We start from the raw sequence: 16,200 nt of genomic DNA on the forward strand, positions 1-16,200 counted from the left end.
ACGTTAAGCTGTAAAGACACTACAGATTTCAACCAAATTATCGTGCCAAGCACACGATAAAAGACCGTTAGGTCATACTTGCCAACTTATGGCAAGTATGATCCGGGAGCTGCATTGGGAAGGTGGGCGTGCAGGGGACGGGGCTCCAAAAATCGCACCATTTTGACCCCACAGCAAAATTAAAGGTTAAGTTAGTGTGCTGAGAAAAATGGCATGATTGGCATGCTGTTCCTAATGTGGCATGGAGGTATGGTATGCTTACTGCATTTGTGTCCATCCATATAGCCGCATTATGCCATATACCTTTTATATACTATGATTTATAATGACGTAAAGACCCAAAACGTGTCATTTTACAGCTGGGCCAAACGCCGAGATTCCCGGTGAATCACGGCGATTTGGACCAAATTCTGCCTGATGCGGAAGATTGCCATACTCTCCCGGGAGTCACCCGAAATGCGGGAGCCTCCCGGACATTCCGGGAGAGTTGGCAAGTATGCGTTAGGTCTGATATTGCATTAGTGTGTACACTCCCACAATCATGTTTTATCATACCAAAGCACATTGTATAATTTGATTTGATTTTATAAACTGAATAAAAATCACCATCAACTGTGGAACAGGCAAATTCTGAAGTGTGTATGCCTAAACCATGCGTAAAAAGTCATTTCTGCATGGTTTAGGGCATGAAAAATAGAAGCAAAATGGCATCTTAGGTAAAATGGTTTATGGAGGCAGATCCGTTACAGATTGTGAGTGACAGCACAATACTATGATTGTCGATCACGTGTCCTTGTTCTTCAAGGACCTGACATTTCTTTTCCACTGAAAGTTGGAACTTAGAATGTTAATTTTTCTTAGTGCTCAAGTAACTAGATGAGGTTTTGACTTAAGTATATGTGATAATAATATAATAAGTGTTTACCAAGTGACCCAAAGTGTGTTCTTTTAAACTAAGTACTCCCATAATATGTTCAAATATATTCAAAGTATCCCATAAGCTAAGTATATTTATACCAAGCCGCTCCCTATGTGTTTAATTTTTTGTTTCAATCGTACACCTAAAGGTCTAGTCTAAGGGGTATATTTACTAAACTGCGGGTTAGAAAAAGTGGAGATGTTGCCTATAGCAACCAATCAGATTCTAGCTGTCATTTTATAGAGTGCACTAAATAAATGACAGCTAGAATCTGATTGGTTGCTATAGGCAACATCTCCACTTTTACAAATCCGCAGTTTAGTAAATTTAGCCCTAAGTGTTGATTACTAGTGATGACGGCTGTGTATGCATGCTAGAACATGTGTTTGTAATCAGAAACAACTGTAAAATAGTATTTTATTTACAGTAAACATTAATTACATCCTAATAAATGTATTTTATGGAAAAATTAAAAAAAGAAACACTTTTTTTATTTTTCAATGTTTTGTCAGGAATGACTACATTATTAACAGGTGACATTAACTGAATGGTTTTTATTTTTTATGTGTGTTTTTTGTGACTTTATAATGCACATATGTATTATACGTTTCCTGCAATGTCCTGTCTATTAGAGCAGAGCAGACCTGGACCCGTTTTAATCAATGGACGTGCGGAAATCCGATGCACTTGCATTTTTAAAAAGAAGTGCACATTACGTTCACTTTGCATTTGGCAATGAATCAGGCCCTTGATGTTTACTTAAGTTGTGTTTAACAGAGTGGCCTATCCCTTGAATCTGTCTGAAGTATCCCTTTGGGTACATGGACCATATAACATTTATATATATATATATATATATATATATATATATATATATATACAAGTTAACCCGTGCATGATACTCATGCATTCTAGTCAAATCAAGCTACTTAAGGTGTTAAAAAGGTTCTTGTCATGCATTTGGGCCTAGCCCAGGCCTCCTCAGGGGAAGAGCGTTACTTCCCGACGCAAGCGCCCTTTTTTAACGTGGTTTTGTCCACATGTCACCACCTCATCATTTTTCTCCATCACCTCATCCTTCATCTTCATCGCCACATTCTTCATCAAGCTACTTAAGGTGTTAAAAACTCCCCACTGTCACCCCCGGCAACCACCAACCACTCCCAACTGTCACTTCTCCTTCAAGAAATATATAGGTCAGTGTATAACTCTGCCCAGCAGGTGGCGCTGCAGCTTGGTTTTTTTTCTGTTGCTGCTGGGAACTGTCTGGGCTTATTTTGCCACCATTCCCTTTCGTTATCCCAAATACGCTCCGTTAATGGTGTGGACTGGTACTCCTCACCTCTTCCTATGGATCAGGGTTGCTGTGGATGAGTTCCCCCTGGCCTATCACACTGACCAGAGCTGCAGGGTAGCAGGCAGAGCGGTGGTACCGAAAAAGCTGTGTCCAAACCGCAGAAACAGCCGGGAACGGATTAGATTTTGGGTCTAAACTGTAGGTCACAGGATTTTCAGCATGGAAGATATTTTTAAGCAGGTCTTCGAAGCAAGTGATATTTATTTGCAGTCACACTGATTGGAGGTACCAGTGCTAAGGTCAGATGAAAACAGAAGAACAACTTTTAATACAAAACAGTGTTGTTTTTATACACATTTGAACACAGCCTCACTGGGTAAGCCAGCCCCCTTAAGGTCTGAGCTATTTTTAGAATCGGGATGTAACCTGTTTGCCAAAACATGGATTTACCTGCAATGCAAGGCTAACAATACTTACACTTATCTGTGATATCCTAAAGCCTTGCTGTGATTTCCTGCATCTTTTTTCAGAGGCAGGAAATCTACTAGCAAGTCAAAGGGTCTAATTAGCATGAATCCTTTCTTCAGACAGTTGCAGAATACACATTCCCAAAGAAAAGTAGAAACCCCAAACAATCCATTTCCCCACATCACAATACACAAAAGACTTCCATCCACAAAGGCTTATTGTATCAGATATATACCTCCAGAAATAATGCATCTCCTCTAGTAAGGTTAAACAAGAAACAAATTTCTTCCCCTGATCTCAGAAATAAAGATTTCCTATATCAAAATGTACACAATATCAAAAATAAGTGCATTGACAATTATATAAATGAGCGCTCTGCGCTATTTCCTATAAATAAATTTATCCCATAGGTTATTTATAAGTGATCCAGTCACAATTGTTATTATTATTATTATTATTACTATTATTATTGTTATCATTATTATTATTATTTTAATATGTTGAGTTATCACAACTAAATGTATGAAGTGTGACTATCATTATGAATTAAGTAGGTAAATGACATAGGACCTATGGCTCTTTATGTACAATAGCTCTTTAATAGCTCTGCAAAAGGATATGCTGGCTGCTAACGGGAACAATTTGCTGAGAATTGTAATTCAACATCAGCATAAGAATTTCTTGCTGAAATAAATGAAACAGGCCATCAAATGCAAGAAGTGCTAAATATTCACATCTTTCAACTCTCTAAGCTCTGCATATTATAGCGACGGCATCAATTTTTGTGCTTTCCAAATGTTGCCCTGTTTATTGCTGTTTGTCTTCTACATGAAATTATGTTTTTGACAAGTTGTGCATGTAATATATACTTCAGCATATTAAGATTTGCTCTAAACAAATCAAAATTAAAATATGTTCTTGGATTCATAGTTTGCATTTCTCTGGTGTGTTTTGGACTTTTCAGTCTCAACAAGTCAGTTGATAGCAGTTTTGATATTTTACATGGCAAATTAGGCAAGAGTGGATTCCTGCTACATTTCAATAGCTAATGTGCCAGACGACATGTGGAAATTATAAAGCAACTTTTGGCTGTTGAAAGAATTCAGATTAGGGCTGATTCATAGTCCTGTGATGTGTAATATTTTTTCCTTGCACTGTTTTGTATTAAATGTTCTTCCCTGACATGCTGTCAAAATAAACTTAAAGAGCAAGCAAAAGCAATGAGTGTTCTTAGCACCCAGTAATTTACTTTCAAAACACAGTATAGATCCAGTCCCTTGATGTTAAAGAATATATTTTCTGTACCTGCAAATCTTCAAAGGGGAATGCATTATGGTGTGAAGAATACCTTAATTCTGAATCTTACCTTTCCTTCTTCCCTTCCTTTTCTTCCATTTCCTTCCAATGTATTTCTGTTTTGCTTTTGATCTGTAAAGAGTTTTCTGTTTTTATATCAAAATACTATGTTGTTTCATATATCCATTCATTTAATGGTAGTATTAAATATTTCTTCTAGATCATTATCAGACTGAGATCAGTCTACTGAATAAATTGGAAGAGTTATTAAACTCAAAATGCATTTTAAGGACAAATCATCATCTTCAATCATCACATGGGTTTCCCCTAATTTGAGGATTACTTTAGAACCTTTTTTAAATGTTGTTTTTCTCGAAAGTGCTCTAGGCTTTGGACGATTGCTAAGTGGATATTTCAGTCCAACTTAACTCTAGAGATCCAAGTCCATATGAATCTACTGTTTTTAAAAGAAAAAAAAAACAATTAGGGCAGAGTTGTGGGTGGTTCAAGATAAACAATTATATTTACAAGAATCTTTAAGACAATCTAAATACTGTAATGCTTACTTGCCTAAGGAATGATCCAAATTTGCATGAAAGCTTTCTCAACGGTATAACGAATTCTATTGTTAAAAATACTTTACCTAGAGACCGTCGCAGACTACCTATATAATATTTATAGCCAGAGGTACACAAAAACCTTTGTACCCCTCCCGGTCACCCCGCTCTGTGTTATAGACACTAGCCAGTTGCATTGATTCCTGTTACTAACCTATTTGTCGCTTTGTAGATTGTCATATCCTACCAGGATGTTACATTTGTGTATACATATAATGTATGTAGTCTTTTCTCCTCTATTCCACATGTAGAAGTTCTTGCTCTGAAATACGGCTCATACAGAGTCCCGTACTTGATAATTCTTTCAATGAATATAATCTGGCAAAATGACGACAATGCTGAAGGTTACTGATAGTAAACAACAGTAAGTCATTGACTCAAATAATAAATTAAATGAGTATAGATAAGTCACTGATACAGATGGTGAATAGCGTAGTACGGAATGAAACACTTGGCGCAAATAATGAATGGCACAGTAAGCTGGTATGCAAGGAAGACACTCTTGAGACAGGACCCAATCTTCTCAGTGTGAACCAGGGGAGTGCAAACATCACTAGTAAGCACACAATATAGTGAAGGTAGGGTTTCCTGTAGCGTGCTGCAGAGAAGGAGTCCGTAGATAAGCCAAGTAATCAGAGCTAGAATTCATCAGTATCCAGAGCCAATAGACAGCCAATGGACAGAGCGAGAAGTCACCAATGTCCAAATCCAGTAGTCAGAGCGAGAAGTCACCAATGTCCAAATCCAGTAGTCAGAGCGAGAAGTCACCAATGTCCAAATCCAGTAGTCAGAGCGAGAAGTCACCAATGTCCAAATCCAGTAGTCAGAGCGAGAAGTCACCAATGTCCAAATCCAGTAGTCAGAGCAAGAAGTCACCAATGTCCAAATCCAGTAGTGAGAGCAAGAATTCACCAATGGTTAAAATCCAGTAGTCAGAGCAAGAAGTCACCAATGTCTAAATCCAGTAGTGAGAGCAAGAAGTTACCAATGTCCAAATCCACTAGTCAAAGCAAGAAGTCACCAATGTCTAAATACAGTAGTCAGAGCCAGGGCCATCTTAACAACATTATGGGCCCTAGGCAAAGCAGTGCACTGGGGCCCATACCAACACAACTCCTCACAGAAATAAAAACGTAAATTATCAATAAATTTAAGTTTATATTTATTGTTTCCTGCTCAGTATTTAAACATTAAAAAAACATGTTGTACTACAGAGATTAATCCAAATAAACGTTTTTTTCTGTTCACCCCTTCATCATGCTTCTGGTCTTCCCCGTATCAGACACTGTGCCCTCCATTATGTTCCTGTTTGCCCCCCTTCATCCTGCTTCTGGTCTTCCCCTGTATTAGACACTGTGCCCTCCATTATGTTCCTGTTTGCCCCCCTTCATCCTGCTTCTGGTCTTCCCCTGTATTAGACACTGTGCCCTCCATTATGCTCCTGTCTGTCCCTCTTTATCCTGCTTCTGGTCTCCTCCTGTATCAGACACTGTGCCCTCCATTATGTTCCTGTTTGTCCCTCTTCATCCTGTTTCTGGTCTCCCCCTGTATCAGACACTGTGCCCTCCATTATGTTCCTGTTTGTCCCCCTTCATCCTGCTTCTGGTCTTCCCCTGTATTAGACACTGTGCCCTCCATTATGCTCCTGTCTGTCCCTCTTCATCCTGGTTCTGGTCTCCTCCTGTATCAGACACTGTGCCCTCCATTATGTTCCTATTTGTCCCTCTTCATCCTGCTTCTGGTCTCCCCCTGTATCAGACACTGTGCCCTCCATTATGTTCCTGTTTGTCCCCCTTCATCCTGCTTCTGGTCTTCCCCTGTATTAGACACTGTGCCCTCATGTATGCTCCTGTTTGCCTCCCTTCATCCTGCTTCTGGTCTTCCCCTGTATTAGACACTGTGCCCTCCATTATGCTCCTGTCTGTCCCTCTTCATCCTGCTTCTGGTCTCCTGTATCAGACACTGTGCCCTCCATTATGTTCCTGTTTGTCCCCCTTCATCCTGCTTCTGGTCTCCCCCTTTATCAGACACTGTGTCCTCCATTATTCTCCTATTTGTCCACCTTCACTTACCTTTCTATCGCCTCCTTCTCTTCTTTTTTCTTCTTTTCTGTTTTCTTTCTTCCTCGCTTGCTTGTCTGTCGCGTTGTGGCTCCTCTCTGTGCGCTCCTCACTGAAAATGTCGGGCGTAATTTTATTACGCCCGACATTCTGTACGAGTGCAGCAAGAAGAAGGGGAAGAGGGAGAGAGCGGGATCATCGCCGCGTGACCGCAAAAAGTTAAGTTGTTTTTTCTTCCTTAATTACTTCAGAGCCCTGGTTATGGGGCCCCTATGCACGTGGGCCCCTCGGGCAGTTGCCCAGCGTGCCCAATGGGGAAGATGGCACTGGTCAGAGCAAGAAGTCACCAATGTCCAAATCCAGTAGTCAGCGCGAGAAGTCACCAATGCCCAAAGCCAGAACTCACAGGAAAGTAAGCTATTTACAGAACAGAGAAGCTAGGTTAGGAAATGCTATCACTAGCAATTAATGGTCCCAATTAGGTTAGGCCGAGGACACGCTCCAATGATGTTAGATCACCTGACCGCCTCAGATGTACACAAAGTGGCCACGAGGTGTCAGAGAAACTGTAATAAAAAGTATGATCGAAAACAGTCTGGCAAATGACAAAGTGTTCTGTGTGTTTCTATTATTACCACTGGGTATTATAAGGAATAATGCATACCTAATTTAAGTGATTACGAATAAAATAAATTACCTGGGAACATTTAATTTGGCCTGTGGCCTTGTGCTGTTATGTGGTCACATATTTTCCCAGAGACTTTAAAAATATCCTTCTAATTTACAGAAGGGGTACATAATACCATATATCATATACAGCCCTTCACCAGTTTATACAGTACACCAGTAATTATATAGCCCAATAAACCTGCATAAAACCCAAAAATACTACTTTGTAATCATATAACATGATGACATTATGGCATGACATCACTAAGCTATATGATTTAGCTTCATAATGTCATCATAATGTCACATAGCTCCATAATTACCCATATTGCTTAATAATCATATAGTTCTGTAATGCCCCATATAGTCCCACAATAACATCACACAACTCAATATTGTCTCCATAATGACCCCATTTATCTATCAACTATAAGTACTGGCTGTACCTTTATAATTGTGACTGTCAATAGTTTTATGCCAACAAAGGAAAAATCTTTACACATTTGGTAGTACGCAATACTAATAGTAAAGCTGGTTTTAGAGCACGAGAAATTGTATATTTGCCAATAGCCCCGACTTCCAAAGAAGGTCAGTATTTTTTTTATCACCTTTTAAATCCCATCTTGTTATAACAGTGGTGGACAAATATACACGTAGTTATAGATAGGGATTTCATTTTCATTTTCAAATGAGTTAATACAGGGTAATGTTTCATGTAGTTTGTAAACACTGACTAAATTGACAGTTTCTCCCTTGGTTGTATGTCTAATAATGATTGAAGTCCCAGTATTTGTATAGTGTACACTTTACAAATACAAATATTTTTGTTACCTTGTATAAGTAATTAAGAAGGCACTATTTTGTTTTCCACTACAGGCAGCAAACTGATCCTCGCCTGTACATAACGTTAATGCAGTAGCTAAAGGCATCATTATTTTGCTTTGATGGTCTTAAAATGTTAGACAAATGTAATATCATAAAGTGGAATCATGACATGTTGCTAGAGAATCTGTAAGGATGGTTCTTTAATGATTAATTGCAGCTGGTGGTACACACAATCACACAAAGTATATATTTGCAGAGAGGTAACCCAATGTTATGAGTTAAATATTTTTATTTCTTTGCTCATTTAGTTATTTCAAGTTGCACTACCTTATCCTCCTGTACAGAACATTAGGCCTCATTAAGGTGCACAACATAATTTGTTCCTAATTACAATTCATAATAATGGAAAATGAGTTACATTCTTTATTATATAACTATAGTTTAAAAAAATGTATATACCTGAAAGAGTACAAACATGGGTGATATGATGATCCTGACCCTTCACTGAAGGTGATTCCAAGTTATTTGCAAAAAATCTGAAAAGGGATTTCAACCAAACCAGATCTGAAGCCAGACATTTTCTGCCTTTAATAGTAGTGATTATCTTCCACAAATAAATCATAGTTAGCATCAAAACATAGGCTGTGCTGGTAATAGTGATAACTGCAACAAGGAACAAATGGAAGATCAGAATCAAGGGGGCATAATTGTAGTGAAGTGAGAAGATCAATCCCAAACAGGAATCAGCCAGTCTGTCAATGCAAAATGAATTTAGGCTTTAGGATTAGTAGCCCTTGCACAAATACCTTATATACCTAGTGTGAGATGTCAAAAACAGGCTTGAGGATTCTATGTGAATCAAAACAAATCATAATAAATATACCTAGGGATAATACAGAGGTGCAGTAAAAAGTATCACCATGATGGTTCCTTACTATGACATCTTTCCATTTATAAGTGACTTGTCACAGATCCACCTGACAAGAATGCTACAAAATAGAGCCCGGGTTGCTTACAAACAGTAAATGCAGCCATTTTGTGAGCTAAGCCAATAATCAATTCACTAGGATTCAGTGACATAAATTAGGGATAATCATAATTTATGTGGTTAGACCAATATTCATGAAACACTGGTTACCAATGAATTGGTAGACAGCTACCCTTCATGAGCTGCTATTTGATATTAAAACCCTTAAAAATCTTTACTGCAGGTAGAATATTTCCACAATGTGGGACTATGCTAAGCCAACATTTTGAACAAACTAGTCTCAGATAATAAGGGGAAATAAGGATAAATTATTATCCACAGAATATGTGGGTTTGTACCACATTTATTTTTGCGCAAGTGAGCCTATTGTCCTCCTAACACATATATAGGTGCATACCCACTCCCCAGTTTGGGAAATGCCTCCGTACAAATGCTCTTTGCAGCCATTTGTAGGATTGCAGGCATAAATGTAAGTGCAAATGGTGGAAAAATTCACTTTAAACTACTGTATACTATCATTTTAGGACCAATCTCTGAATTAATTTCAATGATTTTATCTAATGTAGTGAACCCATGGACTGACCACTGTTTAGACAGCATATTCATTTATATTGGCAGCTCACTCAGGCTACAATCAATGCCCTCCATAGTCTCCTGACTAACTACAGTAGGTGTGTTTTGTCTAAGGCAATAAATCTCTTCCACTAGCTTGATGTATCTCACTTTTGCAGTCGTTGTAAACGAAATGAGTTAATACACAGTAAAGTTCCCTGTAAGCATTGACTAAATGTGCAGTTTATTCATTAGCTGCAGATCTAAGGATTACAATCACTGCGTTTTTAGAGTGTAACATTTCTAAATACAAATATTTCTGTTACCTTGTGTATGTGATTAAGAGGTTACGGTTATATTCTACACTCCAGGCAGCAAATTGGTTTGTCCACACCTGAACTTAACATTAAGGCAGTAATAAAAGACTTCCTTATTTTGCTTTAACCTTATTAGAATGTAAACCAATGTGATGTCATAAAGTGGAATGATGACATATTGCTAGAGAAATTATAAGGATGGTGCCTCAATGATTAGTACACACAACTCATCTCTTATATATGTTAAATGTCTACATAAGTTTGGCTTAAGAGTGAATGAACAACGCCTAAAGGTATCATGAGAACAATATACTGCAGTCACCAACTGATTATTCTTAACCAGCCAAAAAGAAACCATGCCTGGTAAGCTCTCATGGAGAGCCTTTTTTGAAACAAACAGGTTCTCTATTGCCACCTCTGGAATCTGCACTTTATACCCACTTTGTTTCTGGATATTAGCACGGTAACTGTTTAGATGCTCAGATTTTCTCAAAGCAGAGCAGTTCAGTATTATGGAGCAACTCGCCAATCATGGAGAAAGAAACATAAAAGAATGTTGGTCATAGACTTGCTGATATCTGAGCTAGAGAGACTGAACAAAGAGATGTGGTACTAAATATTATCTTTCATGTAGCACACAAATATCAACTTTAAATTTCAGTGTACTAATAAGCTATCAAGTATTTGTGTGCTACATGAAAAAACAGTCAGTATTTAACTTATGTGCAAAACAGAGAATACTAATTTGCACCCCTTGCATTGTAACATGGTTTTGTCCAGGAGACTGAAAAAAGAAGTTTCTTAAGTTAAGATCCTTAATCAATCAGGCCCTAAATCTGATTGGTTGCTATAGCGAACATATCCACTTTTTCAAACCCTGCAGTTTCGTAAATATATCCCTTAGTCTAATCGTGACAGCAGATTTTGTAGATCTTTTATAAGTTATTAAAGGGGCGATCAATTTTTGTTCCCAAATCTCTCTGTACCTCTTATTTCCTCAATTATACAGATAATTTTGATGGCAAATCTTCAATGACTTAAAAGGTGTCTGACATCTGAATATTGTATAATGCTATATATTGCTTTCTGGCAAATGTTGTTTTTGCATATTAAGATAGATTATATTAGTTTGTGTCCATAAACTGCTGGTGTATAAGTGTATCCATGTACGTGCAGGACAACCAGCATTAATACAATCTAAATTAAAAATCCACTTGGCCAAAAAAGGTGGAGGGATGGCAGAGAGAGAGAGAGAGAGAGAGAGAGATGGAGGGGGGCACAGAGAGAGAGAGATATGGAGGGGGGGGGGCACAGTGTGATGTATGAGGGCACAGTATGATTTTGGAGGAGCAAAAGTGTGTAAGGGATGAAGTAGTGAGGGAGGAGCTAGACAAGCTGAAATGTGAGGCACAGGGGAGAGCAGGTAGGGAGGGAGAGAAGGAGATACCTGCAATGAAGATAGGGGCACACAGGAACAGAGAAAAGAAGCAGATTAGGGAAAGATAAAAGGTAACATGAAAGATATAAGGGAGATATTTTGGAATGTTTTATTATAATATTATGGAGATATGAGGAAAAATGTAAGCACACAAAGGAGACAGGAGCGAGAGGTGGAGGAACACAGGGGAAAGATAATTGGACACAGGAGAGGAGGAGGACACAGGGTGGATAGCCTTACATCATTCAATATGTTTTATATTATACTTTATAGTGTTAAAATGTATCTGAAATTAATTTTACTCTATCAAAATCCCCAACCTTCGGGGGGCCTAGGCGGCCCCCAGGCCCCTGCCCCTTCAATTCCAATTTCCATACCAGCACTTCTAAATTTCCACTTCGACCACTGGACCCTACAATATATAAAGACCCCCCCCCTCTTGCATTGCATTAATATCTCCCATATTACACTACATATACACAAACACCCACACACCTATGCTGCAGACTCACTTAGAGATTTTTACTCATTCACTCCACTTACCTCATCACTTGATCCATCTTCAGCTTCACTGTGCACTTCCTGCTCAGAAGGGATGTGAACCTTTTCAATCATAGTGAAGCTTTCCTTTCATTGTCAGCAGTCTACAGCTGACAAGACGCAGTGCACTCATTGTCAGTACCCTGGGATGAAGGTGATTTGCGCATAAGAGAGGAAAAGGGAGGGATGTGATAGGGAGAAATGTATCAGGCTGATACAGGCAGCACATACAATAAGGTGACTGATCTAAGGTAAGGGACCAGGCACCAGAAAGCAATCCAGTGTTGGAGTTGGCTCTCCCACCTTCTCAGCTTAAAAAAGGGGAAACTATGTGCATAGTTTTAAGTAGTTATCCAACAGATCAGCAGAATTTATGGGTTCTTGGTTGGGAGCTGGTTTAAGCCAGTTAACAAAACTTCAGCTTCATGACTCAGATTTAGGTTAAAAAAATTAATTATTCGGCTTAAACATAGCACCAAATATAGGTCTATGTATTACACCTGGCACCTAGATATGGGCTTGCATAGTAAGGTTTTGTACTTTGGTTTTTATTCCTTGGATGGTACTTCATATTATACTGGGCATCAGGTATGGTCTGTGCATTTTAAACTTGGCACCTGGCTTAGTATATTACACTTTGCACCATCTACACATACTGTGGTGCTAGAAAGTTTGTGAACCCTTTATAATTTTCTGAATTACTGCTTTAATTAAAAGGATATACTTTTTAATTCATGTATTGATCAAAATGATCCAGCTATAGATTTCTTTGTTGGAAAATGTATTTAAACCTCTAGGGTTATGAATTCAGTTAAGCGGATAATTATAGACAGGAGTGTCAATCAATGGGAGGACAACCATGTGTGACTTCGGGTAGCCCTGCTTTATTTAAAAAAAAAAAAATCCTAACAATAACTGGCCTTCAAAACAAAGGTTTATTAACACATGCCATACCTCGATCTAAGGACATTTTTGAGGACTTCAGAAAAAGAGTCGGAGATGCTCATCTGGGCTGGAAAAAGTAGCAAAATGATTTCTAAAAACCTTGGGATTCATCAATCCACTATCAGGCAGACAATGTACAAATGGAGAAAATGCAGCACCACTCCACCGAAACCACCCTGGCCAAGGTCACCAATGATCTTCTCTCAACCAACTCCAGGCGTCCCTTCTCCCTGCTCATCCTCCAGGACTTCACTGTGGCCTTTAACACCATTGATCACCGACCCCTCCTTCACTCCGCCCTGCCCATAGGAGTCACATAGGGTTCTGTTCTTGGTCTGCTGCTCTTTTCTCTATACACCGCTTCCCTGGGTGAAGTCATCACTTCTTTCGGCCTCCAGTTTCACCTATACACTGACCTTATTGCTCGCATCCTGCCCTTCATATCCCAGGATGCCACCAAAACTATTATCCATGCACTAATCAATTCCCATCTTGATTACTGTAACCTCCTCCTCACTGGCCTACTCCCCTTCCATCTTGCTCCCCTTCACTTTTTCTACTTAATGCGGCTGCTAGACTTATCTTTTTTGCAGGCTGTTGTTCTTCTGCCCTACACCTGCTCCCCTTCCTTTACAGGATCCTCCTCAAACTTGTCACCCTCACCTAAAAGATCCTCTCCCACTCCACCGCTCCATACATCTCCAACCTCCTCTCCATGCATCTCTCCCTCCTATCCTCTGCATTCGACCAATAACAGTCGCCTCTCCTCCCCTCTGATCACCACTTCCCACTCCCAAATCCAAGATTTCTCCCAGGCTGACCCCCTCCACTGGAATGACCTCCCTTTTTCTATCAGACTCCCCCCAAGTCCGTGCAGCTTCAAACAGGCTCTGAAAACTCACCTATTCTTAAAAGCCTACCAACCATTCGCCGTACCCATCTCCCTATGCTTGATTACCTCATCCTCTCACATCCTCCCTCCCTCACTGTGCACCTCTTGCACTGTTCCCCTCCACAGACTCCCTTGTGTCTGCTGTCTGTTTGCCCTCCCTTTAATTTGTAAGCTCTTGCGAGCAGGGCCCTCTTCCATTTTGTCTTACTACGTACTACTTCTGCTTTAGCTACTCTGATACTAGGTATGCTTGGTGATTTGGGAGTTTTACTGGTACTCTTTCTTGTTTATTTGTGCTGTCATATCTTGTATGATCTATCTTTGTAATTTGTACAGTGCTGCACGGTTGGCTAAGTGGTTAGCACTTCTGCCTCACAGCACTGGGGTCATGAGTTTAATTCCCGACCATGACCTTATCTGTGTGGAGTTTGTATGTTCTCCTCGTGTTTGCGTGGGTTTCCTCCAGGTGCTCCGGTTTCCTCCCACACTCCAAAAAACATACTAGCAGGTTAATTGACTGCTATCATATTGACCCTAGTCTCTCTGTCTCTGTCTCTCTGAGTGTGTATGTTAGGAAATTTAGACTGTAAGCTCCAATGGGGCAGGGACTGATGTGAATGAGTTCTCTGTACAGTGCTGCGGAATTAGTTGCGCTATATAAATAAATGGTGATGATGATGCTGACAATTTATTGCGCCTTATAATTAAAGAATAATAATAATAATAATAATAATAATAATAATAATAATGTTAATTTCCCCACAAGTAACCTGGAGGAATAATACAATAATTTTGCTCACTTATATAAACTGCCTTTTATCCTTGAGCTTCTGAACTATATTATATGGTACACCTGGTACAGTGAAGGACATATGCAGGTACACTGGTGAGATATTTGGATATTATGGTGTCCTAATGATAAGGTATCAAAGAAATCATCAAAATAAATGTCTGTTGCTGTCTTATTGTGACAAGCTTTCTTATTGCTTTGTTCCAAAATCTAACTTAAAAAACTCCCACTCTAGAAATCCTGCTTTTGCTCCTGGGCAGCAGTAGAGTTTGGACAGCATTCTGCATCAGACATCCGTGCATCTGAACTACAACCTTGCCAGCCAGTCAGCAAGGAGGAGGTAAGAGTTATAATTTTTACATTACAAATCTCAAATGTGAGAGGGGCTGGGAAGTGAGTATAGGGGGTGTAAAGTTAAAGCTTTGCTAGGGCTCCGAGAACCCTTGCACCAGCCCTGGGAGCAGCAGAAGACCGTTCGTCCAGAGCGATTTCACTTACAGAGAGCCGAGACGCGGCTCTCTGCACCTTGTTGTCGGCAGTGACGTGTAATGTGGAAGAAGACCCGCCCACGGAGGAGGAGCTGCCGCCCAGAGGAGCAGGACAAAAGACTCAGGAGCCAGCCATTGTTGTTTATGGCCACAGGTTAGCACAGCGGCAGCTTGTCATTGTAACAGTGAGGGACGAGGGGAGAGGGATGAGGAGAGGACATTAGATTGAACTGAAGCACCACTGTGTGGCATGATCTGACTGTTTATTTGTTGGTTCCATTGCTATTAATAAAATTATATATATATATATATATATATATATATATATATATATATATATATATATTATCTATAGCTATCTATCTAAATGCACCACTGGTGCCTATAGTATAATTTAATGCTGGGGTAGTTTGGGTCTAATAATGTAATGTGTGGCTGAGTCTGGGGAGAAGGGTGGCTTTTGTTCACGGAGAATGCTATTATTTAGTGTTGGAGCTTTTTAGGGAGTGTAACAGGTTTAATTATTACACGCAAATACTAATTATTGTCTGGGCTGCATGGGCAGGGGGGGGGTTATGTGTATTTATTAAATGTACATGCTATCAATTAATGACTTTGGGAGGAATATGTTTATTTAGTAAATGTGAATACTATTATTTTATGTCAAGGCTGTTTGCAGGGAGTGAGGCCTAGTTATTAAACGTGAGAGTTATTGATTTAACATTGAGACTGGTTGCGGAAGGGGGCTAGAGTGTTCCTCATTGCGAGGCTTTGCATATTTAATGTACCTATCCCTTTTTCCAAACAGGACCCCAACATTTCAATGTCCAGACAGCAACTGATCTTAAGACATCAGCAGAAGGTAGTGAACGCTACAAGAACAGGTAGGAGAGAGCAGGACTGTCTGCCAATTGTTCTGATTCTAGTGGGGCAAGACTTTGTCTCGCTCTAAGGGGCTGGGCCCAGACTATGCACTCTTTATATACACTGCATTCTTTATATACTACACTATGCACCTAGCCATGTCCTTCATGGACTGACCACTCCCCCTCTAGTGTCTGATCTCGCCTCTATGGGGGCTGGCCACACCCCCTCTGGT

Source organism: Mixophyes fleayi, chromosome 7 (genome assembly GCF_038048845.1).
Source record: "Mixophyes fleayi isolate aMixFle1 chromosome 7, aMixFle1.hap1, whole genome shotgun sequence".
Taxonomy (NCBI): Eukaryota; Metazoa; Chordata; class Amphibia; order Anura; family Limnodynastidae; genus Mixophyes; species Mixophyes fleayi.